Consider the following 27,962-nt stretch of genomic DNA (forward strand, 5'->3'; position numbering starts at 1 on the left):
ATTGAAATGCTTTTAGATACCTTAGTTTATATGTGTCTGATGTGTGTTTTCCAACTTAATTTATTGTCTATTACGACCCCTAAAAACCTAATTTCTGATACAATGTCTATTGCAACACCATCCATTTTTACTTCTAAATCTTGATTTGCCTTACGATTACCAAAGAATATTACTTTGGTTTTATTTAAATTTAAAGATAATTTATTTATATCCATCCATACTTTTAGGTTAATTAGTTCACGATTAATACAGGTTACCAAATCCATATAGTTATCATTTGAATAGAAAATGTTAGTGTCGTCTGCAAATATTACTATTTTCAATAGTTTTGAAACATTAAAAATATCGTTAATATATAAATTAAATAACTTTGGTCCCAGGATAGAACCCTGTGGTACTACACAACAGATGTCCAAATATTCAGATGAAAACTCTCCCATTTTTACATATTGCTTCCTCCCCGTCAAATAACTTTTAATCCATTGCAAAGCCACTCCCCTGATGCCATATCTTTCCAGTTTTTTTGATAGTATATTATGATTAATGGTATCAAATGCTTTTTTTAAGTCAATAAATACCCGACTGCGTATCTTTTCTTTTCTATACTATGTGTGATTTCTTCTACTGCATCAATAATTGCCATTGTTGCTGATCTGTTTGCTCTAAAACCATATTGACTTTCATTAATCAATTTATATTTATCTACAAATTGTTCTAGTCTATTATTGTAAAGTCTCTCTAATATTTTAGAGAACTGAGGAAGCAGAGATACCGGTCTATAGTTTGTAAAAATGTGCTTGTTTCCATTTTTGTATATTGGTATAACTTTTGCTATTTTCATTTGATTTGGAAATTTGCCTGTTAGAAATGATAGATTACAGATGTAGGTCAATGGTGTCACAATGCTATTTATAATTTGCTTAATTAGTACCATATCGATGTCAAAACAATCCATAGACGTTTTGTTTTTACAGTTGTTAACCACGTCTAAGATTTCGGATTCCGTAACCCCAGATAAAAACATGGTCTTGGAGTTCATTTTTATCAGTGACTCAAATTGTTTACCACTGCACTCTGGGATATTTGCAGCGAGCTCTGGTCCAACATTTACAAAATAACTATTGAAATTCTCCACAACTTGATTTAAATTATAATTTTCGCTGTTCTTATCAATAAAATAGTTTGGATATGTATCGCTTACATTCTTTCCTTTTATTATACTATTTAATATATCCCAAATACCTTTGATATTACTTTTGGTATGATGTAATAAATTGGTATAGTATAATTTCTTGCTTGCTCTTAATATTCCTGTCAATTTGTTTTTATACGTTTTATATCGGGATTCGGCTTCCTCAGTTCTTAGTTTAATAAATTTTCTATATAAGGTGTTTTTTTTCTTACAAGCATTATGTAAACCCTTAGTAATCCATGGATGGTTTACAGATTTATTCTTTATATTAGTTTTTCTCATTGGGCAATTTTTGTTATACTTGTTGGTGAATATTTCCAAAAATATGTCAAACGCACGATCCACATCATCTGTACCATATATAGCATTCCAGTTTTGTTTAACTAAGTCATCATAGAGTGATATAATAGTCTCTTCAGTTCTAACTCGTTTGTAAACATAATCCTTAATTGATTCTTGTCTAGTAACCTTTTCATCATACACTGTAAATACTGGTAGGTGATCAGATATATCACAAACCAGTAATTCGCTGTTGTAAATTCCATATTATTTGTACATATATTGTCAATGAGTGTTGCACTGTGTGAAGTGAATCTACTAGGCCTTAATATAGTTGGGTACAAACTCATACTGTACATCATATTAATATAGTCATCAATGTTTTTATGTTTGTTTGGATTCATTAGATCGATTTTGAAATCTCCACAAATGAATAGTGTTTTGGCGCTTATTGTTGAATATGTTTTTTCAGCCCAGTTTGTGAAGGTTTCCAGATTTGAGCCCGGTGATCTATATACACAACTGACTATAATATTTTTCCTTTTTTCATTTATAATTTCTATTGTAATACATTCAAGTAAATCGTCAATGACAAATGACATGTTTTGTAATATTTTCGATTTTAATCTTTTGTGCACATATATAGCTACTCCACCTCCTATTTTGTTTGTTCTATTTACATAGTTCAAATTATAGTTGTTTAATTCAAAATTTACACCCCTTTCCTCACTGAACGTTTCAGAAACTGCAATAACACTAAACGGGTTCTCAAATTGCTGTAAGTATTCAGTGATGTCATCAAAATGTGTGTACATACTTCTACTGTTAAAGTGTATTATTGAGAATATGCCTTCAGATTTAACAAAAGTAATATATTCATTTTCAGTATAATATTTGCAATTGTCTGAGCTAGCTGATAGGAATTTGTGGTCAGGATCAAAGTCATCTAATCTTGAATTATTGGAGTCAGTGTGATCAACAATACTCAGTTCCGGTAGATCATGGCGTAATATATTATGATGGATTTTCTTATTGTGATCTGTAATAAAGGTGTCCATATTGTCAGTCCAGGATGCCATTGTTACAATTCAGGCAAATCTGTCCAGCTCCTGCATTTCTCTGACCCAAAGAATTTTTGCTTCTTCTGGAGTGCCGTTATAACTTTATGTATACTCTACAGTTTGAAGTCCAAGTTCCTTGTATCTTGTTCGTTTTCCTCAAAAATCGAGCCTCTCTTGCAATGTCAGAGTTTTTTTTGCTTAAGTGTTCATTTAAGTAAACATTTGTCCCTTTTAGTTTCTTTAAAACGATTCTACATTACTTTTAATGGGAAAAACGATTTTCAGTGATCGAACAAATCGGTTTTCGAACAGGGTTCTGGAACGGATAATGGTCGAGAACCGAGGTTCCACTGTACATCTCTCTCCAGGCCAACATATATTTTCACCCGGTCTCAAACCAGCGTACATAATTTGAAATTATCAAAAAAGTGTCTTAAAAACATTAGATTGACAGGTATGCTGAGATCTCCTGTTGGAGGCACCACTTTCACACGCATTCCCGTGATAACTCATTCGTGTAACGTGATTGGCCAGTAAATCCCTTTGCAATAGTGATGGATCATGACATCATGCATGCGTCACCGCTTTAATGTAAACAAATAGGCTTTGATGGCCTGGATGGCAAAAATGTTGAATATTTTGCAATTTTCACAGGAAAGCTCCTAAATATGCATTTATTTTGGATAGGAGCCAAACAATTTGCTCCCTTCAGGTATGTCAATCAAACACACACAATTAAGATATCTTAAGTATTAAAGCAGAAATGATTCGCGGGTATTTACATTGAACTTAAATTGTACTATATATGGGCTATGTCTAAATTAGTTGATAATAACCAGACAAAAATACAGTGGAACCTCGGTTCTCGACCATAATCCGTTCCAGAACCCTGTTCGAAAACCGATTTGTTCGATCACCGAAATCATTTTTCCCCGTTAAAAATAATGTAAATCGTTTTAATCCGTTCCAACACCCTGAATGTTTAGCATTGAATGTTTAACGTAAACATGAAGCTAAACAAGGCTAATCTTACGTCCGCGTTATCGTAATCTTCCGTACGAAAGATTACGCTAATATGAACGTGTAAAAATAAAAAAATCAGGTCGTTTACAAGTCATTTAGCACCCGGGTCTCCACAACAAGTGGTGAGCGGTTCATTGGAAAGGGGGCTGCGTTCCAACACCCTCAATGTTGGGCTCCGTTCCAACACCCCGAATGTTTAACGTAAACATGAAGCTAACCCAGGCTAATTGTACATTCGCGTTATCGGAATCTTCTGTACGAAAGATTACGCTAACATGAACGTGTAAAAATTAAAAAAAAGGATAAAGAAAAGAATTATGAATAGGATTTCTTACCTTTGTGGTGGTCAGCAGAAGGCGCAGGTGGACAGTGGGGTATTCCCTAGCAAGATCAGACACTCGCATACTTCCTTCATGTTTTGCTATTACTTCTTTCTTAAATGCAATAGTTGGTCACAAAAAAAGCGATCTACACCAGTACGCCGCTCCGCATCGCACCCTAGCGTACCCACTCACGCATTAATGGCGTTCGAACTCCGATTTTTCGACCGAACAGCGAAGCAAGAATTTCTTGAAATTTTTGGTCGGACTCCGATTTGTTCGAATTGAGAGGCGTTCGAAAACCAAGGTTCCACTGTACTGTATTTTTTTCCCGATATTTTTATAGGTAAGAGTCCGCATATCCCCTTTTGGAATGTATAGTTTCATTGGTGAATAAAACCTGTTATGGCAAAGGCCCTAATGATGTAAACATTGTTTACTAGTACAACTAGTGATACTGTTGTTATATTATCAATTAATGCCCAGTTTTACTGCACTAGTTACAGTTTAGGACATTGGTAACCAACCTGAGGATCCCGTGCACTGGTTCTTAAAATAGCTCACTCGTCGTGGATTGTTGTGAGATCAGGGGATGGTGTAATTGTAATCCTGTGCAGTCCTTTGAGACATTTTGTGATTAAGGGCTGTACAAATGAATATGACTTGACGTAATTTGACTTGTGATTTTCTAGGAAATGTAATTTCGAATCGAATTGTCTTTATTGTCCTTGATAACAACATAGTCAACATAGTGACGAGATTAGACATGACACTGAGGGTAAATGTGTAATAAAGATAAGATAAAAAGTAACATAAAATAATGTCGGAATCATTTGGGAAAAATATTCAAAAGTGATTGAAGACTGCAACAAATAATCGAGCATCATAAAAATGGTGAAATGGAAAGTATCAAAATAACATTTAGCATCAACAAAAATTACCAAATAAGTCGATAAATAAGATATGAGTACCCATTTTTCAATGCAACTAGCAAGATATATATCTTTCACAGTTGTGCGTGCTTGTTTAGGATGGTAATGGCCCCGGGGAAGAAACTGTCTCTAAACATGTTAGTCTAGTTTCAGGGATTCTTTAGCTCCTACAAGAGGGCAACAGGTCAAAGAGGTAGTGACTGGGGTGAGAAGAGTCCTCTGTAATGTTGATGGCTCTTTTCAGTATCGCAAGTCGGCCATGTCCTTGTACCTGGGCAGAGAGCAGACAATGATTTTCTGGGCTGTGTTGATTACTCTTGATATGGTTTTTCTGTACACTGCCCTGCTCCCAGCACCGTTTTCTAACTGGCATGATGTTTAGTTTACTTCTATATATTACAACCTGGTATAACTCATTAACAACATAGTATCTACATAGTAATGGCGTAACACGTTTAAAAAAATGCACTTAAAATCGGTAGCACTTTGAACAGATCAGTAATAAAAAGCAGCAATCAGCTTAAAAAAGTTGGTGATCCCATGTTTAGATTGTTCGCCAATCTGCAAAAAAAATTAACAAATACTGGCATCATTAATCTATCATGTATTGCAGCGTTATTTTCATCTTATGTTTCTCTTTAAGTCTTCAGTACTTGTTTATCCTGAAGTTCTGTGTGTCTAATCTGGTCTAAAGACAATTCTAATTCTGATACTTTGGTACAATAGTGCAGTGAGGAATTTTACTAAAAGTGTCATGTCATATTACAATTAAATTGTTTTAGAATAGAGGGTTCTACTGCCAGGGTCACTAGCTGAATCCTGAGTATTATAAAAGTAAAAAGTATTTATCAGTTTAGTTTATTCCATTCTGAGATATAACTAATTTCAACACAATGAAATTGATCAAATTTATTGTTATGTTTCAAAAGTTGAAAGCTAGATGGCCTCACTCAGGTCCCTCTCCTCACATGGTTAGTCTGTGCCTTGCTATATATCATATAATTTCCCTTTTGACTGACACCTTCTCAGCCAATAGCAGGATGATAATGGATGATGGCGTTTGTGGGGCCCTTTTGCCTAATGAAGGATGGGAGGGGCTTGGATATCATGAAAAACGCGAAATTTAAAAAAAGTTTCAGAAATACTCCACTACCTTGAAATGGTCCAGTCCGTCGGTGGTTCACGCCCCGGCCGAGTCATTCCTAAGACTTAAAAAGTGGTCGGCGGCGCCCTCTGTTGGCTGCAGCTGCATCGGCTCGCTACAACGGGTCAGGTGCAATCGACATTTCGTTCTGTGTACATTGTTACACAGAATGACAATACAAGGAAATTATTATTATTATTTCGTTCCAAGCATCATTATTACTGTAGTTCTATTGTTGAACAATTACTGCAATAATATTTTTGTGGTATTTCTGTATTTTTTGTAGTATTACTGTAGTTCTATTCTGTATTTCTGAAGTTACATTTTGTAGAATTTCTGTATTTTTGTAGTATTACTAGTTTTATTTTTGTATTATTTCCGTAACATAATGTAGTATTTATGTAGTATCTCTGTTGTATTACTCTAGTTAGATTTTTATGGTAATTTTGTAGCATTTTCATAGTATGTACTCTAGTTGTATTTTACCTTGAAAGGGTCCAGTCCATTTCGTTCCTAGCATCACTATTACTGTAGTTCTATTGTTGAACAATTACTGCAATATTATTTTTGTGGTATTTCTGTATTTTTTGTATTATTACTATAGTTCTATTCTGTATTTCTGAAGTTACATTTTGTAGAATTTCTGTATTGTAGTATTACTAGTTTTGTAGTATTTCCGTAATATAATGTAGTATTTATGTAGTATCTCTGTTGTATTACTCCAGTTATATGTTTATGTAATTTTGTAGCATTTTCATAGTATTTACTCTAGTTGTATTGGTATTTTTATAGTATTACTATAATTTTATTTTATAGTGCTACTGTAGTTGTATTTTTGTGGTATTTTTGTAGTATTTTGTAGGATTTTTAGAATACGACTGTACATGTATTTTGTAGTATTTCTAAAGAAGTGTTTATCCTATTTTTACCATGGCATCATTTTTGTATCATATCTGTAGTATTTGTGAAGTATTACTGTAGAAGAACATTGTAAAGCGCCTTGGAAGTCTTCAGTGTAGGTGCACGTTTTATCTTAAAACTTTAGCTCCCTCTGTTGGTCATTTACTGCAAGTGCCAATCCGGAAAGTCTTCATTTTCTTTTCCTTTTTTCCCGATTTTTACTAATCATTGAGTGACCAACAACCAGGGTTGGGTAGGGTTACTTTAACTGGATTACTTTCAATTACTTTTGGATTACTCCAATACCAAATATGCTAATAAAAGACAAAAGAAACTAAATATGAATAAAGTGACTAAATTTTGTGCAGGCTTGGGGCGTAACGGAATACATGGAACGACTAAAATGATGTTGGCAAGCTGTTTGGATTTATTTTCATTTTGTTTCTGTCGCATTTTATGTTAGTTTTGCCGGAGATCAAAGAGATCAAAGCCAGGAGAGAAAGCTTACCACGTGTTTTGAGTCATCATTTTATTCATATTTCGTTTCTTTTGTCTTTTATTAGCATATTTGGTATTGGAGTAATCCAAAAGTAATCGAAAGTAATCCAGTTAAAGTAACCCTACCCAACCCTGCCAACAACCCCGAATTCCAACTCCTAAATTCCAATCCCAAGGCCACCGAGCCGGTTCAAACCAGGGAAAATGCAAACAACACCTTCCAAAAAACGGTCCTGTTTTTGTTTTTTACCAAACTAAACTTGCAGGAAACAGTCAAACAGCAATACAAAGTTAACATTTTCGAGAGAGCAATAAGTGCTGCCGAAATGCAAAGACAATATTAAAAAATATGATTAATTGATTAAAAATATATATTTATTTTGACATGTTTAACTCAACACAAGCGGGGTATCCTTAAAGTCCTAGTGTGTAATATTTGACCACCAGATGGCACTCGTATCCAATGCAAATGAAAACCAGTGCCACAGCAAGCAGCAAGGATGCCAGATAAACACAGCGGTGACTACTAAGTAGGATTTCACTATGTAAAATTAATACAATATTCTTGACCCATGTTTTTTTATTTTTGAAAAAATAACATTGGTATGATAGGGCATGAATTTTGTTGTTTTTACTGAATTAAAGTTAAAGCACTAAATAGAACATTGTCCCTTTAAGTATATTACATATGTCTTTTACATTGGGAATGTCTAGTATATTTAAAGATTCAACCCAAAAAAAAAAAACTCATTGACAGTATTTTGAAAAGTGGGTTTACGCCAGTGGTGGGCTAACAACAGCCCGCCAGGCGTTTGAATTGTTGATTTAGCACCACTTATGTCATGTAGCATTCATGTATTATGCTCAAGGCCAACGTTCGAATAGCTGTTCGGTTGGTTGGTTGGTTGGTTGGTTGGTTGGTTGGTTGGTTGGTTGGTTGGTTGGTTGGTTGGTTGGTTGGTTGGTTGGTTGGTCGGTTGGTCGGTTGTTTGGTTTGTTGGTTGGTAGGTTGGTTGGTTGGTCGGTCGGGCGGTCGGTCGGTCGGTCGGTCGGTCGGTCGATTGGTCGGTTGGTTTGTCGGTTGGTTGGTTGGTTGGTTGGTTGGTTGGTTGGTTGGTTGGTTGGTTGGTCGGTTGGTTGGTCGGTCGGTCGGTCGGTCGGTCGGTCGGTTGGTCGGTCGGTTGGTCGGTCGGTTGGTCGGTCGTTTGGTCGGTTGGTCGGTTGTTTGGTTTGTTGGTTGGTAGGTTGGTTGGTTGGTCGGTCGGGCGGTCGGTCGGGCGGTCGGTTGGTCGATTGGTCGGTTGGTCGGTTGGTCGATTGGTCGGTTGGTCGATTGGTCGGTTGGTTGGTTGGTTGGTTGGTTGGTTGGTTGGTTGGTTGGTTGGTCGGTCGGTCGGTTGGTCGGTTGGTTGTTTGGTTGGTTGGTTGGTTGGTTGGTCGGTGGGTTGGTGGGTTGGTCGATTGGTCGATTGGTCGGTCGGTCGGTTGTTTGGTTGTTTGGTTGTTTGGTTTGTTGGTTGTTCGGTCGGTCGGTCGTTTAGTTGGTTGGTTGGTCGGTTGGTCGGTTGGTTGGTGGGTCGGTTGTTTGGTTGTTTGGTTGTTTGGTTTTTTGGTTGGTTGGTTGGTTGGTTGGTTGGTTGGTTGGTTGGTTGGTCGGTTGGTCGGTTGGTCGGTTGGTCGGTTGGTCGGTTGGTTGGTTGTTTGGTTTGTTGGTTGGTCGGTGGGTCGGTGGGTCGGGGGGTCGGTGGGTTGATGTGAGTTGGTGGGTTGGTCTGTTAGTTGGTTGGTCGTTTGGTCAGTTGGTTGGTTGTTTGGTTGTTTGGTTAGTTAGTTGGTCGGTTGGTCGGTTGTTTGGTTTTTTGGTTTTTTGGTTGGTTGGTTGGTTGGTTGGTTGGTTGGTTGGTTGGTCGGTTGGTCGGTTGATTGGTTGCTGGCTGGTGGGTTGGATCCCCAGACCACTAGGGTTGTAGGGGCACAGTTTCCCTTGGTGTGTCTTTGGCAAGTACAGCCTGGGGGCGCCCATCCCTCTCTTGGCCAACATATCTTATCACCTGGCCTTGCTGCTATTTTTTAAGTATTTCTTCATTTTATTTATTAAGACAGCAAATGTCTTATCTATTTCGCATCAGGCCTGACAGCAAATTTAATCCGGCCCACAAGGTGATGCTGGGAGGAGCATAAGAGAAAAAAAGAGCCACTTCTCGTCAAACCATGACCTGTAGATTTTAATATGTCCACTGGATGTCACCAAAGCATGCAATGAAAAGCATCTGAAGTCTCCCTATTACATTGAGTTTTTAAATGCAAATGATAAAATGTAGTGCTCTAAAAGGTTTGATATTACTTTGCTATTGCTCTTAATTAAAGTTTTTATTTGTATTGTGTTTTTATTTTTTTTCCTGGACAGATGTTTTCAAACCAATGCGGCCCCTGACTTATAAAGTTTGCTGAGCCTGGTTTGCAATGAAAAAAGGTCCAAAGAAATAGGGCCAAACTGTCATTATTCCTCATGTATTTTTCTGTAGTGCAGTGGTTAGTACATTCGTCTAACACCCAATAAGTCCCTAGTTTGAGAGGGATGGGTGCAACCAGGCTGTACTTGCCCAAAACACACCACAGGAAATGCTGTCCCTATAGTTAAGGGATCTAACCATCCAACCAGCTAACCATTCCCGAGGTCAGACGATGTATCGACTAATCCAAAAAAATCGAATTGTTTTTTTCATCCTGGCTTGGCCCTGCTTCAAAATTTTTAAACCCAATATGGCCAGCAATGCAGAAGGTTTGCCCACCCCTAGTTTTACACTCTTTTGTCAAGTCAAGTCATGTTAATTTGAATAACCCTTAATCATAGGAATGAATGAAAACTTTTATTTCGAACATTAAAATAAAAACAGGACAAAAACAATGAGTCAACAACAAAATAATGTCACATAACATGTTCGAAAAGGGGTAGTCAGAAGCAGATGCTTATTTTTCCTACCCCTTTATCTTCCCTATTAAATACATTTTACAAATCCTCCTTTCCTCTTATGTCTAATATAACAAAATATCATGTATATACTTATTACATAGGTCAGATATCAATAATTATAATAATTACAATAATCACATATTTTATACACTAATCTTCGTAATACCCATCCCTCAACGTCATAATGCGCCTAGTTGCCAAACGTCACTGCGGCACCAATGATAATAACAACAATAAAAATAAACATAATATTTATAATAACAGTTCTGATATAATAATAGCAACAATAACAACAAGTTAACCATAGTTTTAAACGCAGTATTTCCAATCTTCCTCATATCCCATTTTCTTCATCCCTGTATTTCGGCAGTAATGCTTTTTTGTATTTAAATTTGAACACATGGATAGTTGGACATTGTTTGATCTCATCTTGTAAATTATTCCAGAGTTTGACTCCACACACAGACACACACATACTTTTCCTGGTTGTTCTCACCTTTGGGATTTTGAATTTACTACAGCCCCTCAAGTTATAATTTCCCTCTTTCCGAGTGAATAATTTTTGTATGTTTTCTGGCACTATGTTTTTGTTGACCTTAATTAACAGTTGTGAAGTGAAAAATTTTATTAAATCATCCAATTTTAATAATTTGGACTGCATGAATAAAATATTGGTAGGATCCCGATATCCTACCCTGTGTATGGTTCTTATTGCACGTTTTTGAAGGATAAAAAGGGGCTGTAGTGAACTTTTGTAATTATTGCCCCAGACTTCTGCACAATATGTTAAATATGGCAGACCTAGAGAACAATATAATACATACAATGCATTATAATTTAAAATAAATTTGACTTTATTAATTATTGAAATGCTTTTAGTGTCAAGGAACCGGAGGCAGGAAGGGTGAACTCATTTGCGTAATGATCAGTTACTTTTATTTAGAAAATAAAAGTTGTCCAACACGCAGGGACAAAAACAAAACAAAAACAGACTTACAGGCAATCAGAAGTTCAGACTGGGTGATACTCACAAACAGGCTTAAAGTTACCAACTCAGACAAACGGGCATGACAGGTCTTCCTCGAATCAAACAAAACAGAACAGAGCAAAACAGAACAGACTAATGCAATGATCCAGCCACTGGCAGTCCCCAAAACCCGCCCTTATGAATCATACACGTCATTAAGACAATCTGTGTCAGCCTGTGTCAAGGGGCGGGACCAGCTGGTTGTCACGGCGACCATGCAAGACATGACATTTAGATACCTTAGTTTGTATGTGTCTGATGTGTGTTTTCCATAGGAAGTCTCAAAGGGCTAGACAGACTACAAACTATTACAGACTACAGCCTATTATTACACCATCCCAAGGCCATATTCCCTCTAAGGCACATAACACGCACTGCGTAGCGCATCAAGTGCCCAGGAGGGCACCAAATCAAATCAGGGTTGTGAAAAAAAAGTTTAAAGTTTTAGAATCGTTAATAATATGCGCTAATATGGTTAAACAAAAGCAGCATAGATAAAATTTCTCGACAAGATGGGTGAATCTGCTTTGTGCATGGCCTATCTACAGTCTAATGGCACCTCCATCCCCTCCTCGTGGTATGTTGGATTATGCGACATTCGCAGTTTGGTGAACGCATGTGCGAACATGGCTTCAAAACGGCAACAAGAGTCTGGAGCAGAGAAAAGGAAAAAAAAAAGAATAATCGAGATGAAGCTCATGCGTCGCTTGCCAGTAGTCAATGTTAAAATGAAAATGCTCATTATTGTACTGTATTTTCACACTGATTTGATGCACTGTTTTAAAGGGCGCACTCTCCTTGGTTCAAATTGTTTTTTGTCGGCTTATATGACGCACTGGCCTATTAGATGTAGGTCTCACACAACTGCCTTTAATACCAAAACAAGAGTTCGTATTAAGAAAAAAATAAAGGAACAAAATTGAGTTTGCGGTTTAATCAAATTTTACATTAGAATACAATAAAATTGTAAAAAAAAACAAAATATAAACAGAAATAAAAGAATCACAATTTTTAAACATAGCCCTCAAACTTGGCGCCATAAAGCATCTGTGCTTAGGGCACCGAAATGGCTAGCAACCGCCCTGCACCATCCCCTGATGTAAAACTTACATCAGGGAAAGGGAAAACTCAAAACCTCAGCATAGCGATCTGAAAAATATGATAGGGGGAAAAACTATCAAATAAACATTCAACATTCCAAATACTCATAGGTCGAGTAAATTGCATTGTTTTACCTGACCTGATTGCCTGCTATCTTGCTGCTAAGCGTACTCTCAAATATGAACAAAATTGATCCACATATACTTTTGTGTGGTCTGTAAAAAATATAAACCCTTATATAAGGAAATAACTGTGAAGTATACCTTATGACCTCTGATCAATGCCACTGAGTGAGTTAATGGTACTGGAGAAATTGGAAAATGTGTTCTCCAAAATCGCCAAAAAGTGCCCGAAACTTACCTAGACACAAATTGAGACTTAATGCTGTTTGTCAGTCTTGTTTTGAATGATAAGGCCATATGTAGTATGATCTTTTCATGTTTCTTTTAATATCAAAGCATACCTGTCAACCTCCACGGGTCCATGCCCTTACAAACTGTTGTATTTTCCCTTACAAAATAATCTTACACCATATTTTATTTTCGAACGTGTTTATTAGTAGTTTAATATGATATATTGTACATGTGTTTTGTTATATCATCTCATCTCATCTGCTGCACCGCTTATCCTCAGTAGGGTCGCGGGGATGCTGGAGCCCATCCCAGCAATCATCGGGCAGTGGGCAGGGGACACCCTGGACTAGTTGCCAGCCAATCGCAGGGCACACGGGGACAGAAAACTCACTCGCTCAGTCACACCTAGGGACAATTTGGACCGGCCAATTCACCTGAAATGCATGTTTTTGGAATGTGGGAGGAAACCGGAGTGCCCGGAGGAAACCCACGCAAGCACGGGGAGAACATACAAACTCCGCACAGTAAGGCCGGGAGCTGGATTTGAACCCACTCAGTAGGTTCCCACGACCTCAGAACTGTGCCGCACACGCGCTAACCACTGCGCCGCCCTGCAGCCCACGTTATATCATATATATTGTTAATTAACATTTTGTTGTGAGATACTGAGTTGCTCGAAATGAATTAGGTTTATTATAAAAAAGTTAAAAAATAAAGTAGCTTGGACGTTCACCGTAGAAAGAAAAAATACATGCAAATACAATTAAGTAGAATTTTCTTATTCAAATTATGAATTCATTTTCTGCATTAAATTATTGTTGGTAATATACTGATTAAAGGGATAACAGCAAACCTGTCTTTTCATTTTCTCCTTTTTTACTCCCTTTTTTTGCTTAACTTCTTAATACAACAATAATGATTCGTAATATAATGCATCAAAGCAAGTGAGCCGTTTGAGAGCCGGCTCTCTTTAATGAGTTGAGCCGAAAAAGCCGGTTCTCTAAAAAGAGACGGACTTTCTATCACTACATAACTACCACATGAAATCCGAGGTGGCAGTTGTATGCGCACAGTAGCATCAAACCGCTGGCTTCGTTTGCAACGGAAAAAAACGATACCGAGATAGAGGCTACCGCGGCGAACTCGTTTGACTTGATTGATTTGCTGTTTGGTCATAGTCGGTGTATACCGGATGGTACCCATAATTGACAAATTTGCGTTTTTCCGTACAGATTTTCTTGTACGTCGTACACGTCTTAAAATGCATAATAAACGTACCGTGTACGGCAAAAAACGTACAGGTTGACAGGCAGGGTTGGGTAGGGTTACTTTAACTGGATTACTTTCAATTACTTTTGGATGACTCCAATACCAAATATGCTAATAAAAGACAAAAGAAACTAAATATGAATAAAATGACTAAACTTTGTGCAGGCTTGGGGAGTAACGGAATACATGGAACGACAAAAATTATGTTGGCAAGCTGTTTGGATTTATTTTCATTTTGTTTCTGTCGCATTTTATGTTAGTTTTGTCGGAGATCAAAGCCAGGAGATAAAGCTTACCACGTGTTGTGAGTCATCATTTTATTCATATTTAGTTTCTTTTGTCTTGTATTAGCATATTTGGTATTGGAGTCATCCAAAAGTAATTGAAAGTAATCCAGTTAAAGTAACCCTACCCAACCCTGTTGACAGGTATGTCAAAGTACCAAAATATACAGTACGAATGCGTATAATTAACTCTATTTTTGTAACCAATAGATGGTGACAAAGCCCACTTTCAAACGCAATTATATCCTCTTTGTTTTCCGAACAGAGCTGCAGTTGATCCAACAAGAATCCTCTCCTGGATGAACACAACAGGAGCAAAATAAGAAACGCCTTTTTTTAACTCCGACGCCCCCCTCCTCCCTTCCTCTCCCCTTCCTCCCCAGCCCTGCCCCTCCCTCCATCCCTCTCTCCTCCCCCCTTCTCCCGTCTCCATTTCACCTCCCCTCTGCTAACGACATTACAACCTGCTCGGAAACCGCCGCCCATGCTTGGAGCTCGGCGCAGAGCCGCGGGGGAGTCGCCACCGCAGTCGGCCTAAGGATCGCAAGCGCACCCGGGACCTGAACCGGACCGGCGGCATCATCTCAGGGACCGAGGCGGTGGAGGAGGACCAGGAGGAGGAGGCAGGGGGGGATTGTGAGGAAAAAGGAGAAGGAAAGGGCGATATAAACACCAGGCGTGTTTTCATCCCATTTTTTTTGTAATTTTTCGGGGCAAGGGGGTGGGTGGGGGGAGAGTGGAAAGAAGGAGACACAGCATCGACCAAGTAAGTCGAGTAAGTCGTGAATTTGCTTCTTTTTTGCATGAAAATATGACAACTGCGCGTGTGCAAGGCTACAATATACCCCCCTCACCCCACCCCTCTATTTTCTTTGCATCCGACAGGTGTAACGCTATCGATTTATTGTGTAGCTAAGATGAGCGTGTTTACATGCACGCGAGTCTCAGCATCAGCACCGCTACCATCCTCCTTATTTTGATCTGCATCGTGCATGGGAGGATGCTGATTCCTGCGTTTCGTTTTTGTGTTTTGATGCGATGCATGCAGTCTGCTGCTCCAATATGGCGCACGATGTTGCCTATGACATAGCCTTGTCTGGAATTTCGGTGCGTGCGTGAGTGGATCCACTCCCATGGTCTGTGTGCGCGCTTTCTAGCGCCGTGGAATCGTGTTTGTAGTGGAAGGGTGGAGATAACTAAAAGACAACAACCATCATTTCTAAGTGTGGTTTGTCTGACGGACTATGGGGTTTGTATACTTTCTATTTGGGGATGTTTGAGTAGAGATACTCGTATCAGTATCGCTGCAGATATCATTATCAGCGTACCTTCAATCAGAAGCTAAAAATAAAAGGAATTATTATTACTCTTAATTCCAGGATACAAGTCAACCCAAAGGAACAGGCATTGGCGAGGACCGGTGTTTGGCGTGTTATTGGTAAAAAAATAAATGAATAAAGTAATAGTAATAAGTAATTTTTTTATCCTCAGTTGGGTCAGGGGGGTGCTGGAGCCCATCCCAGCTATCTTCGGGCAGTAAAGCCAGGTGACACCCTGAACTGGTTGCTAGCCAGTCAGGGCATAGTTATTTTATTTAAAAAGTAATTGCTGACTGACACCCGAAAGTAGTGCGTTACTCCGAAAGTAACTTTCTAGTTACAAATAACCATATATTCTCACAATACAGCCCCCTCTGTCAAGACCAGAACAGAGACAGGACCCACTTGCGTATGTTTCTCACAGTTTTATTGGGAAGAAGGGAAAGGATTGCACACATCAGGTGATCGCTGGTCGCGGGGAGCAGGTCGCTCTGAACACGGAAGTGGGACTTCCGTGGCGAGCGATAGCGGTGTCGGGAAGGGAAAAAAACGGGTCAGCAGCCGGGACAGGGGAGCAAAAGACGTTGTCGGGAACGGAAACAAGTCGAAAGCCAGGAGAGGAGAGTAGACGTGGTCAAGATCAAAAAACGGATCGTTATTTGGGACGGGAGAACAGACGTGGTAGAGATCAAAACAGGTCATAGTGGGAGGCAAACAGGAGCAAACAACAGGACAGGCTAAAAAAGGGCTTACCGTGTAAAAACAGAGATTCGCAGACGGACCGACAAAAGGAGACTGACAGGACAGAGTTTGGATACTGACAGGGAGCCAATCTGTCAACAAGCTGCAGCTGGTGCCGCACGGGCGGGGGCTAACTGGGCACCATGGCAACCGTGACACCCTCCCCCTAAAAGTGCTTTAAAATTGCGATATAATAAATGAAATAGAAGAAACCCTCTACACTAATGTGGAAGCATCGAGGCCTTTATATCTTTTGCCTTGTGCTACCAAGAGCTTTCAAATGAACACTTATGTGAGACACTCCATAACCATTTTGTCTCTGGGCTTCAAACCCATTCAGATTTCATTCTCCATTTCTTGCTACTGTCCAAGGCGGAGTTTTTTAATCTCCAGACATAATGTATAGCAAAATCATTTTAGAAATAAAAAGACCAATATTCAACACAGTGTCACTGTAAATTATGTGCTCAGGTTTCCCCCATTGATTTTGTTTTTCCCGTGCAAACCCCGCCCCATCCCGACAGGCTGTCTACCATTCAGTACTGCAGACATGAAACCAAATATACGAATATAAACTGATGCCCTGATTTCAGTATTTTATAGTTGTTATTACGGAATATATACTATTATATATGGTAGGGAGAATATCTCAAGTAGGAAAAATTCAGCAACCTCATACTCTGGGTGTGAGAGAGCATAGCCATAACTGTATTTTGTTGTACTTTGTAGTCAGCTATAAACTTGTTGGGTTGTTGGCAAAGGAAGAGCAGTTTGCTATAAGTGGAAGTTGTTATTCCTTTGTAACGCGTTAGTTCAATCACGGACCAGGACTATTACTAAATATTGGTAGTACTAAGTATTAGTATCAGTGCCAATACAGCGTTTTTACATAATCAGTAGCTCTGGTGGTGGTCCATAATTGGAGGAATAATAGATTGCTCAAAATGTCATGAAAATTTAGAGTGGAATTCAACTCGAAAGATACCAGTTGGTATCAGTGCAGTATCAGTCTTTGTAAGGTATCAGTACGTATCATGTTGGCGAATACTAGTATTATAAAATCATGAAGTTGCAACACAAAATGGAAAACATATGGGGTTAATTACAAAAAATTATCGGTGCACATACTAACCTATTTGAAAAAGCGGGACTTGTGATTGTGGCGGATACCAGTATCCGCTGTTCTCTTCTATTCAATTAAATATTCACTAAATTGTAACTTAAGGAATAATATAGTTTCTGTAATTTCATAAAATTCTAAAAAAGAGGCCAACCAAAATAATTTTAGGTATTGTTATCGGTGCAGTTATCAGCCTTTTTTCAAAGTAGTGGTACTTGTTGTCACGACCAGAACTTAATCAGGACCCAATTGCGTAGTGTTAACCACAAGTTTATTGATAGAAAGTGGAAGGGCAGCGCATGCGATCCGGTGCTCGCTGGACGCGGGAAGCAAGCCGCTCACACAATCGGATCGTGGTTCTTCCAGAGCGGGAGATGGCGTGTCAAGGACGGAAAAACAGGTCGATAGCTGGAACTGGAGAGCAAAAATGTGGTCGGGATCAAAAACGGGTCGTAAGCGGGGACGGGAAAGCAAACGTGGTCGAGGTCAGAAACAGGTCGAAGCCGGAGACAAACGGCGAAATCAGGAGCGGACGGGTGGAAAAACGGGTGCAAAAAGTGGGGCCGACGGGAGTCAGGGTCAAAATGCTTGCCCTGTAGAAACAGAGGTTTGCTGATGGACTGACCATAGGAGAGTGAAAAGAGAGGGCTTGAAAAAGGACAGGTGATCCAAATCAGTCATCATGACACTTGTGTTGATGGCCAATACACAACTTCCCTTCAATAACCATTAAACAAACCATGAAAGTGAATTTAGAGGAATTATATATTCCCATTAATAAATGCTATTGTAACCCATTCCCTGCCAATGATGACTTTACCTACATCAAGTGTCGCATTTTAATTTAGAGTCGTTCTGCAGTATTCGTATCTGATTAATTAGAATTAATTTGAATTAATTTCAAAATTAGCCTATAATTTATCATATTTTACTTGATGACTGAGCCTATTTTATCGCTACTTCTAAAAATTACAAACTAGTATCAACAACATAATAACCACGTTGTAATTACATGAGAAGTTGTTTCATTGATATTCATCGTTTAGGAATGAATATCAAGCTAGTAGTTCTTCGAGCTGATCAGTAACAAAAAAGTTAGCTTTCAGCTCCGAAAACGTCGGTGACGCCCTGTTTTATTGGATTGGGTTTCTAAGCAACTTGAGCTCAATCATTACGGATGTTAAACCCAAGATGGTTCCTTAATGACAATTCAGGTCTTTTATATTTTATGGATGTACCGTGAAGAAAATAAGTATTGGGAGATAAACTAAAAAGAAAAATACTGAAATCACAATGCATGTTTTTTTAACAATTTATTTGTGTGATACATCTGCAAATAAGTATTTAAACACCTGAAAAAATGAATGTTAATATTTGGTACGGTAGACTTTGTTATTACAGAGGTCAAACATTTACTGTAGTTTTTCACCAGGTTTTTACACACTTCCCGAGGGATCTTGGCCCACTCCTCCACACACATCCTCTGTTTGTCAGTCAGGATTTCTGGGCTGTCACTGAGAAACACAGAGTTTGAGCTCCCTCCAAATATTTTCAATTGGGTTCAGGTCTGGACACTGGCTGGGCCATGCTAGAACTTTGATGTGCTTCTTATGGAGCCACTCCTTAGTTTTCCTGGCTGTGTGCTTTGGGTCATTGTCGTGTTGGAAGACGGCCCATCTTCAATGCTCTAAACTGAGGGAAAAGGGTTGTTCCCCGAAATCTCACAATACACGGCTCCAGTCATCCTCTCTTTAATGCACTGCACTTGTCCTGTCCCATGTGCAGAAAAGCACCCCCAAGGTATGATGCTACCACCCCCATGCTTCACAGCAGGGATGGTTCTCTTCATGTTGTACTCTTCATTCTTCTTTCTCCTAACACGCTTAATGGAATTATGACAAAAAGTTCTATTTTGGTCTCATCTGACCACAAAACCTCCTCCCATGACTCCTCAGTATCATCCAAATGGTCATATGCAAACTCAAGACGGCCCTCGACATGTATTGGTTTAAGCAGGAGAACCTTTCGTGCCATGCATGATTTCAGATGATGGTCCCACTTTATATTGGACTCGGAGGCAAGGAGCCACCCGAAGTCCTTTCATAATGTCCAATAGGCCGGGCTAAAAATAGTTCACTTGGTCAAAGCGACTTGAAGTGTTTTACACTTCAAAACGTTACTCTTGTATTCTCGGTTAAAAGCAGTTCATTTGAGTGTTTTTGAGGGGCGTGGTCCCGCCTCACGCCAAGTACAAATGTCCGTTACCATGCCGACCAAGGAGACCAGTTCCCTGCTAGTGTAAAATATGATGAAAAACGAGCACCTATAAAAACACTCAAAGCAAAGGTCGTATTTTCACTGGGGGAGGCAGCGCTTTATTTATGTCGACAATATTAGAGGGATGCAATTGGGTATTTTCTCTTTCCTCTCGTCACTTTTAGATTGCTCCAGGAAAAAAGTGTGCACACACAATGTCTGGAAAAGAAACAAAAACAAACACTTTTGTGTTGTATTCCGCTCCTGCTGTGTGCTAACAGCGCCATCACAGGGCTTGGTAACAGGGCCCGAGCCTTCATGGGGCCCTAAGCAAAATTACATCTGGGGCCCCTTATTACTTGTTCATTTGCATACCTACTGTAACTCATTCCATGTTATAATCCAGGGGTGGACGATTATTTTGAGTCGGGGGCCGCATTGGGTCCAAAATTTTGGGCAAAGGGGCCGATCTTGGAAAAGGTTCCAATTTTTTTCATCTGTGAATAAATATTTATGCAGATATTTACATGGTATAGTTCTTTTGGACGAAATTAGGTTCATCAAATTAGTTTTGAAATGATCCAAATTAAAGCAAAATTAAATTAAAATTAAATTTTAATTCCCTCTTTTAAGATCTTCATTTGATATTTCGTTTTCAAGCGTTCCATAGTTGTACTTTTTTTAAAGTATTTTTTTTAAGTATTTTTGTAGTCAGATTTTTGTTGAAGTTCAGCATTTTTTTGTAGTATTACTGTAATTTTTTATTTTTTGTACTATTTCCGCAAGTTTTTTGGGTTGTTTTTCCATAGTAGTAAATTCTTAGTATTGGTATTTTTGTTATACCATGATAGTAGATTTTTGTAGTAATACAGCACTTTTGTGATTTTGATGTTTTTGTAGTAATACTCTATTACCGGTATTATTTTTTTCATATTTTTGTACTATTCCTGTAGTATTTTGTAGTATGTTTGTAGTAGAAAATGTTATGTCTATCTGGAGTATTTCTGTAAAAAATATTACTTTGGAAATATTTTGGTAGTATTTTTGTCGTATTTCCATGGTAGAATTTTTATAGTATCACTGTAGTTGTATTTTTGCAGTAATTCTGTTATAATACCTCTGCAGTAGTATCTCTGAAGAAATAATTTTCTGGTAGCGTTTTGTATTATAGTATCACAAAGTGGTATTTTGTAGTATTTCTGTAGATGTATTTTTGATGTATTTCCATAGCAGTAATTTAGTAATATTTTAGTCATTTTTTGTAGTGTTCCCATAGTATTGTTTTCGTCATTCGTCATTGGTATTTTTGTGATTTCTGGATTTTTCTTTTTAGTTTATCTCTCTCACAGTGGACATCCACCTATGATGACAATTTCAGACCCCTCCATGATTTCTAAGTGGGAGAAATACCTATTTTCTTCCCTGTATATATATAAAAATACTATATTGGTGATGTAGGATATTTTTAGATGATACAACGCTGCCTACATTGTTTCATTCTGCACAGTGTGTTTCTAGTCACATGACACGTTGCAAGCCTCTCAGCCTTCACCCATTTTTTTCGTACACTGCTTTGCTATGACGGATATGTTAAAACTATCAAACATCACCAGAGATCTTCTGGAAAATGTCTTTTTTATCTTCTCCAGTCCAGCCTAACCAGCTGAAATTTGTTGGCGCACACATGATCACACGTGGCCTATCTCAAAAGGCCTATTGATACAAAGTCAGGAGGGGATTCTGAACTGGACGTAACCTCGGTTTAGCTCACACAAACATTCGCTTCTGCACGATTCCGAGAGATAGGCGTGACCGCAAAAACAATTCCCAAGCTTGAGAACCTTCGTTTTGGGTCGCTGCCCGACCAGAGCACCTAGTGCTTCCCGTCCGAGCATTTGAGGGGCTTGTTTTCTTAATGTTTCTATATGAGGAAACTGCTGATTGGCTAAAAACGCCGCACAAGCACTCGTCTTAGGCTACACTATCAGGGTAGGAGTCCATTTGTGTCCCGAGAGATAAAATATCCACTGAACTAATGCACCCCAGAGGACTAAGTGTTGTTACTCACTAATTGGAGGTGAGGGTTTATTTAAGGAAATAAACTAGAGGGGGAAATGCAGAAAAATATGTCAAATCTGCAGCAAAAAGAGCACACAATATTGTGGAGTGAAAACTTTATGGCGCCAAATCATCAGCATAAAGATGGTCTGCATTTATATAGCGCTTTGCAAGTCAATGAAGACTTCCCAAAGCGCTTTACAATGTGCTTCACACTTACCCATTCACAAACACTCACACACCAATAGCGGCCGTGCAAGGCGGAAACCTACTTATTGGGGGCATTAGGGATTCAGTGTCTTGCCCAAGGACACTTCGACACATAACACAGAAGAGCCGGGAATCGAACCTGCGATCTCTCGATCCCAAGACAAGCGCTCTACCTCCTGAGCTAATGCCACCCTAAAGAGGCATCATAGTTTAACATAGCTCCCAAGAATGCAATCATAGAGGCGATGAAAGCATGGAGGCACACAACTATGTGAAGAGACTGAGTCGAAATAGTCAATACTGTACAACAAATTTTAGTTCTCTAAAAGAAGTCTCCAGTGAAAGTATAAGTCACATACATGCACGCTCACAACATTGTGGAGTAGTTACATCATAACCAGAACACAAATTGTATCTCAGACTAAGTACACCCAAAACTTTTCAACTCATACTGACACAACCAGGGTTGGGTAGGATTACTTTAACTTGATTACTTTCAATTACTTTTGGATTACTCCAATACCAAATATGCTAATAAAAGACAAAAGAAAGTAAATATGAATACAATTACTAAATTTTGTGCAGGCTTGGGGAGTAACGGAACACATGGAACGGCAAAAATGATGTTGGCAAGCTGTTTGGATTTATTTTCATTTTGTTTCTGTCGCATTTTATGTTAGTTTTGCCGGAGATCAAAGAGATCAAAGCCAGGAGAGAAAGCTTACCACGTGTTGTGAGTCATAATTTTATTCATATTTACCGTAAAATCCGGACTATAGAGCGCACCTGATTATAAGCCGCACCTACCACATTTTAAGAGGAGAACCGATTTTGTACTTACACAAGCCGCACCTGTACATAAGCCCCATGCGCCCACATTAAAACATGTAACACAATCACAAAATTAACCCAAACCCTACTTTGAGTCCCGCGATTGAAACTGGGGGGGATTTTGTAGAGGTTTATTGTTCTATATTCTTTATCAATTATCCATTATCCGTTATCGGTCAAATCATAATACACTACAAAGCCAAGAGGCCGAGACACTTGCTCCCAGCCAAGAGGCTGAGTCAAGGTCCTAGCCACAGGGCCAAGCAGCAATCAGTGCGAAAGCACCGTTCCCGGAGGTACTGCAATATGCGTGGAGTAGACAGAGCAAGCTCTTCTTCCATCTCCCAATTGCAAAAATCAACTGAGCACAAAGTACAAGTACTCAGTCCAAACCTCACAGCCGATTCAGCAACGGCTCAGTCCATGAAGTAAACTGTCCATAAACAACAACCACAGCCGAATATGAAGTGCACATTGTAACTGAACATAAAGCACACAGTTTAAAAACCATCCGTTGTTAATTCTTATTGAAAATACGTTAAATGCGGTGCCCATGGGACAAAATAAGAGAGGTAACTCCCCAGAACATATATGAAGGTACTCGGCATAGAAGAGTGACAGAATAAAATAATAATTAAACATAATAAGACTCTCATTTAATGTGAAATCTGAGTTAAACGCTATTTGACAACAAAAATATATTTAAACCTGCGTAGATGCACCATTTCAAAGACCTGACGGATTCATGGGACTAGGTAGACCCAATAACATGTTTGAACCCATACTGACACAACATTGTCACATATAGGGTACAGTTCATTCAAGAAAGGAGCCAACGCAATCAAATAAGTGAGGTAACTCTCCAGAGGAACACAACATTGAGGAGCGACAGAGTCCAAATTGTAAGACAGAAAATGAAAATCAACTTTTTCACATAATCTGACATCTGAGGTCGACTTTATTGAACAAAAATGCCACGTAGATCCCTGGAACTTAAATGAGCATGCACACAACGTTGTGGAGCAATCATACAACTCAAACGCGAACTATCATATGAGACTAAGTAGACTAAAAGAACCCCGTACAGACACAACATTGTGGAAAGATCACATTTGCAACATTGTTAATTCTTGCTGAATTAACCATGTGGAGCAAATTGGAGACAATCAATGGGGCAACTGCTAAGAACATAAAAGGTTTACAACATTGTGGAGTGACAGAGTCAAATTGTAACAGTAAAAAATATATTAACCGCTTCAATCAGTTTAAAATCTTGAGGTGTACCCCGATGAACAAATCGCACATATGTTCCTAGAACTGGGCAGCACGGCGTGTGCAGGCACAGTTCTAAGGTCTTGGGAACCTCCTGTGTGGGTTCACATCCAGCTACCGGACTTCCTGTGCGGAGTTTGTATGTTCTCCCCGTGCTTGCGTATGTTTCCTCAGAGCACTCCGATTTCCTCCCACATTCCAAAGACATGCATTTCAGGTGGATTGGCCGGTCCAAATTGTCCCTAGCTAGGTGTGAATGAGCGAGAGAGTTGTCTGTCCCTGTGTGCCCTGCGGTTGGCTGGCAACCAGTTCAGGGTGTCCCCTGCCCGATGATTGCTGGGGTGGGCTCCAGCTTCCCCGGAACCCTACTGAGGATAAGCGGTGAAGCTAATGAGACGAGATGAAATGAGATGTTCCTGGAACTTAAAAAAGCGAGCATTACAACATTGATGAGCAATCCTATAAAAACCGAAACATCCAGCTAGATCCCCCCCCCCAAAAAAGACACAACATTATGGAATTAACAGGTTTACATCACAGTTAATTCTTGTTTCTAGAACAAGAAATTTGGAGCCGACTGGAAGAATGAATCAAGTAACTCCGATGAAAATACAAGAGGGCACACAACATTGTCTGAGTAGATTTGAATTGTAATTTTCATCAAACACAAACTAAACTAATGCAAAGCTGAGCACCCCCGAAACATGGAAGTATTCAACAATGAGAATTAACCAGATACAAACTAGTATGCTATCTCATTACGAAATCGTACGTACATTTTTGCCGACCTAAGATGTTCTCACAACAGTCGTAAGACGGTATAAAAATCAAAACCACATGGATTTTGTTAACAGAGTTTTAACTGACAACAGGAGCATGGAACATTACATTTTACAGCGCATGGCCAAACGCCAAAAAAAGCAATATAAACACCCAAAATTAGGGGGGGGGCAGTGTTTTTTTTTTCTAGTTTCCAGAACTCTATAGTTACTCAGGACTCTGCATTTGCGTAATTGTTATAAGAATTACTTTATACACTACCTTTTGGTATAGCTGACTAACTAGCTAGCTTGCTAGCTATGGAGCTTTAGTTCAGATGTTGAGCTTACAGTTGATTAAATATTTTTTGGCAGTTTCTGTATCAGAATCCTAAACAGTGGAGTTACTCAGGTTACTTCGTTATTTGTGAAATTATTTTAAGTATGACTTTGTTCTTGTAGTGCTAGGTATTGATGTATGTCCCTCTGTTGTTGTTATAGTTGATTAAACATTGTATGTAGTTTTTTTTCCCAGATTTCCAAACGTTTTAGTCAGTGTTCCCACTAAGCTGCACGCGTGCGCAATTGCGCACTGCTCGCACATTCTCAGCGCGCAAGAAAATCTAGCCAGCGCACAAAAATGAGGGCTCAAAATTACTTATTAAGAAGCGACTTAAGTCAGAGTTACAGTGCACGAAGGTAAAAATACACGGGTTCCCCTGACGTTGTGTCCTAAATGCAGTATTTTGAAGTCGAACAAAGTTGAGTAAAGTTAGTAGGGTATGTCGAGAACCGGCTTCTTCGGCTCGGCTCACTAAAAAGCTTCTTTAATCCCGACATGACCAAATATTAAGTAAAATTATGCACAAAATGACTTAAAGGAAGGGGGGAATAGAACAAAAAAGAAAAAAATACCAAAATGAAAAAGTAGTGAAAAGCTGAGAAAAAAAGAAACAAAAGGAAGAGAAAAAAAGAAGGAAAATTTTTGAAAAAAAAGCCAGAAAAAAAGAAAAAGAAATGTAGGAAAAAGGTAAACAGAGAACAAAAAGAAAAAAATAACAGCTCGGAAAAAATAAACACAATGAGATTCTTTTAAAAAGAATTTTTAAAAAAAAGTAGAAAAAAACCCAGAAAAAATAATAAAAAGTTTGTGTTGCATTCAAATAATTTCCAATTATATCAAGTGAATCTTGTTACCAACATTGTACTTCTACTAAAAAATGTGATTAAGTACAGTTCTGTATCTTACAACTGACTAAATAAGCCCCCAAAAATGTTAATATTATGCGACAAAATAGAAAGAAATGGATATCTTGTGAAAGAATTGTAAGAACAAACGACATTTGTAGACCGTACAACCTTTGCAATAGTACATGAGTCAATTCATTCAAAAGAGAAAAATCATTTTGCATTGCCGGAAACTCAGCAAAATGGAACTTGATGTCAAGTTTTGGACATGTTTGATAATGAATTATCTTGCCACACTTGGGATTATGGTTGCTCACTGTTGTTTTAAGCGTTGCTCACCGACTTTGTGTGAACGCTCAGACCCGTGGAAAATTACAGGGAAAATTACAGGGAACATTGGCTGTAGGCTCTTAATTTGTGTCATTTGAAGAACTACTTTAAATTTGCAGGGCTAGATAACAAGCAATCTAGCTACTTATGGGCTTTAGTTCTTCTGTTCATCTAATTGCTGATTATAGATTGTATGATATTTTTTTAAGATTCCTTAACACAGTAGTTACTTTGTATCTGTAGGGTAGGCTAACTGGCTAATAAAGAAGGATCATGGATTCTGATCTTGACCTTCACGTGTTCGTTAAATTTGAGGAGAATAACTGCTTCTCAAGAAGTTTTTATTGGCAGAATATATCCTGGAGACCACCGGAATACATGTCTTCAATCGGACAATCTTGGCAATAGTCTCTCTATGCGAAATAAGCGAAATTTGTATACCTTTTTGAGGCGTATAGGTCAACAGGAAACCGTAACCTTGGTTTTCTGCTTTCCGCCGTTCGTACATGTTTGTGTTTCAGCCAATTCTCAAAGTTTCAGTTCCCCTGTTTGCACCTTGTTCTCGTGGTTTCTTGACATCAGACTGGTGTCGCTTAAAGTTCCTGATGTTAGTTTGAACTTGTATCTTTCATTGATAATAAAAGCTGATATACTTTTTGAACAATAGGTCTACACAAGCTAGATAGCTATGGATCTTTAGTTATTCTGTAGATTTTATAGATTTCAGACTTAATTTACTTAGGGGCAGTCAAAGATTGGGTCTGGGTGAAGTCTCTAAAAAATCTCTGATAAAAACACTGCACTGTTCTCAAAAATCTTTTTAAAATCTTTACGAAGGAAGAGCTAAAAAAAAGACATTATCAATGAATATGAAAAAAAAACTGTCAATCAGTAATTAAGGAATCTATCATTTGAGCGGGATGCACTTTCCAATTTCACATTAAGGTAGGGACCTCAAACTTATTTGAAGAACTACTTTAAACGTTATGGGCCAGCTTACTAGCTAGCTAGCTATGGATCTTTAATTCTTCATTTGATCTTGATAGTTTGGGGGTAGCAAACATGTGGATTTGCAGCTGCATGCGGCTCTTTGGCGCTTCCTAGTGGCTCCTAGGCACCTTTTCAAAAATGTTACATAATGGGAAAATGATATGGTTTCTGTTGGAAGACGATCATGAAGCAAATATTCTTAATATTTTCAAATACAGTGGAACCTCGGTTTTCGAACGCCTCTACGTTCGAACAAATCGGAGTCCGACCAAAAATTATGAGAAATTCTTGCTTCGCTGTTCGGTCAAAAAATCGAAGTTCGAACGCCGGTAATGCTGGAGTGCATAGGCTAAGGTGCGATGCTGAGCGGCGTACGGGTGTAGATCGCTCTTTTCGTGACCAACTTATCGCGTGTGGACGTGCTTCGTTTTGCTTTCGCTTTTAATATAGGTGTACGAAGTGTTTTAGCCCTTTTTTTTTTTTTTTTCACACGTTCATGTTAGCGTAATCTTTTGTACGGAAGATTACGATA

At 38.7% G+C, this 27,962-nt stretch overlaps 1 protein-coding gene across 2 annotated transcripts in view; it reads left to right on the forward strand.

Annotated features, from left to right (window-relative positions):
* The first annotated feature begins 3,135 nt into the window (after nucleotides 1-3,135).
* The window catches only part of palm1b (paralemmin 1b), a 50,992-nt gene continuing 26,165 nt past the window's right edge, over nucleotides 3,136-27,962 (forward strand). Inside the window, exons 1-2 of one of the 2 annotated variants that reach the window (XM_088354136.1) lie at nucleotides 3,136-3,244; nucleotides 14,623-15,132. The gene's annotated coding sequence lies outside the window, so the exon portion shown is untranslated. The remainder of the gene's footprint in view (nucleotides 3,245-14,622; nucleotides 15,133-27,962) is intronic. The other variant, XM_088354137.1, reaches the window with a different exon arrangement.

The sequence above is a fragment of the Urocampus carinirostris genome, chromosome 15 (assembly GCF_059441175.1).
Source record: "Urocampus carinirostris isolate Australia breed hairy pipefish chromosome 15, RoL_Ucar_1.0, whole genome shotgun sequence".
NCBI classification, from domain to species: Eukaryota; Metazoa; Chordata; class Actinopteri; order Syngnathiformes; family Syngnathidae; genus Urocampus; species Urocampus carinirostris.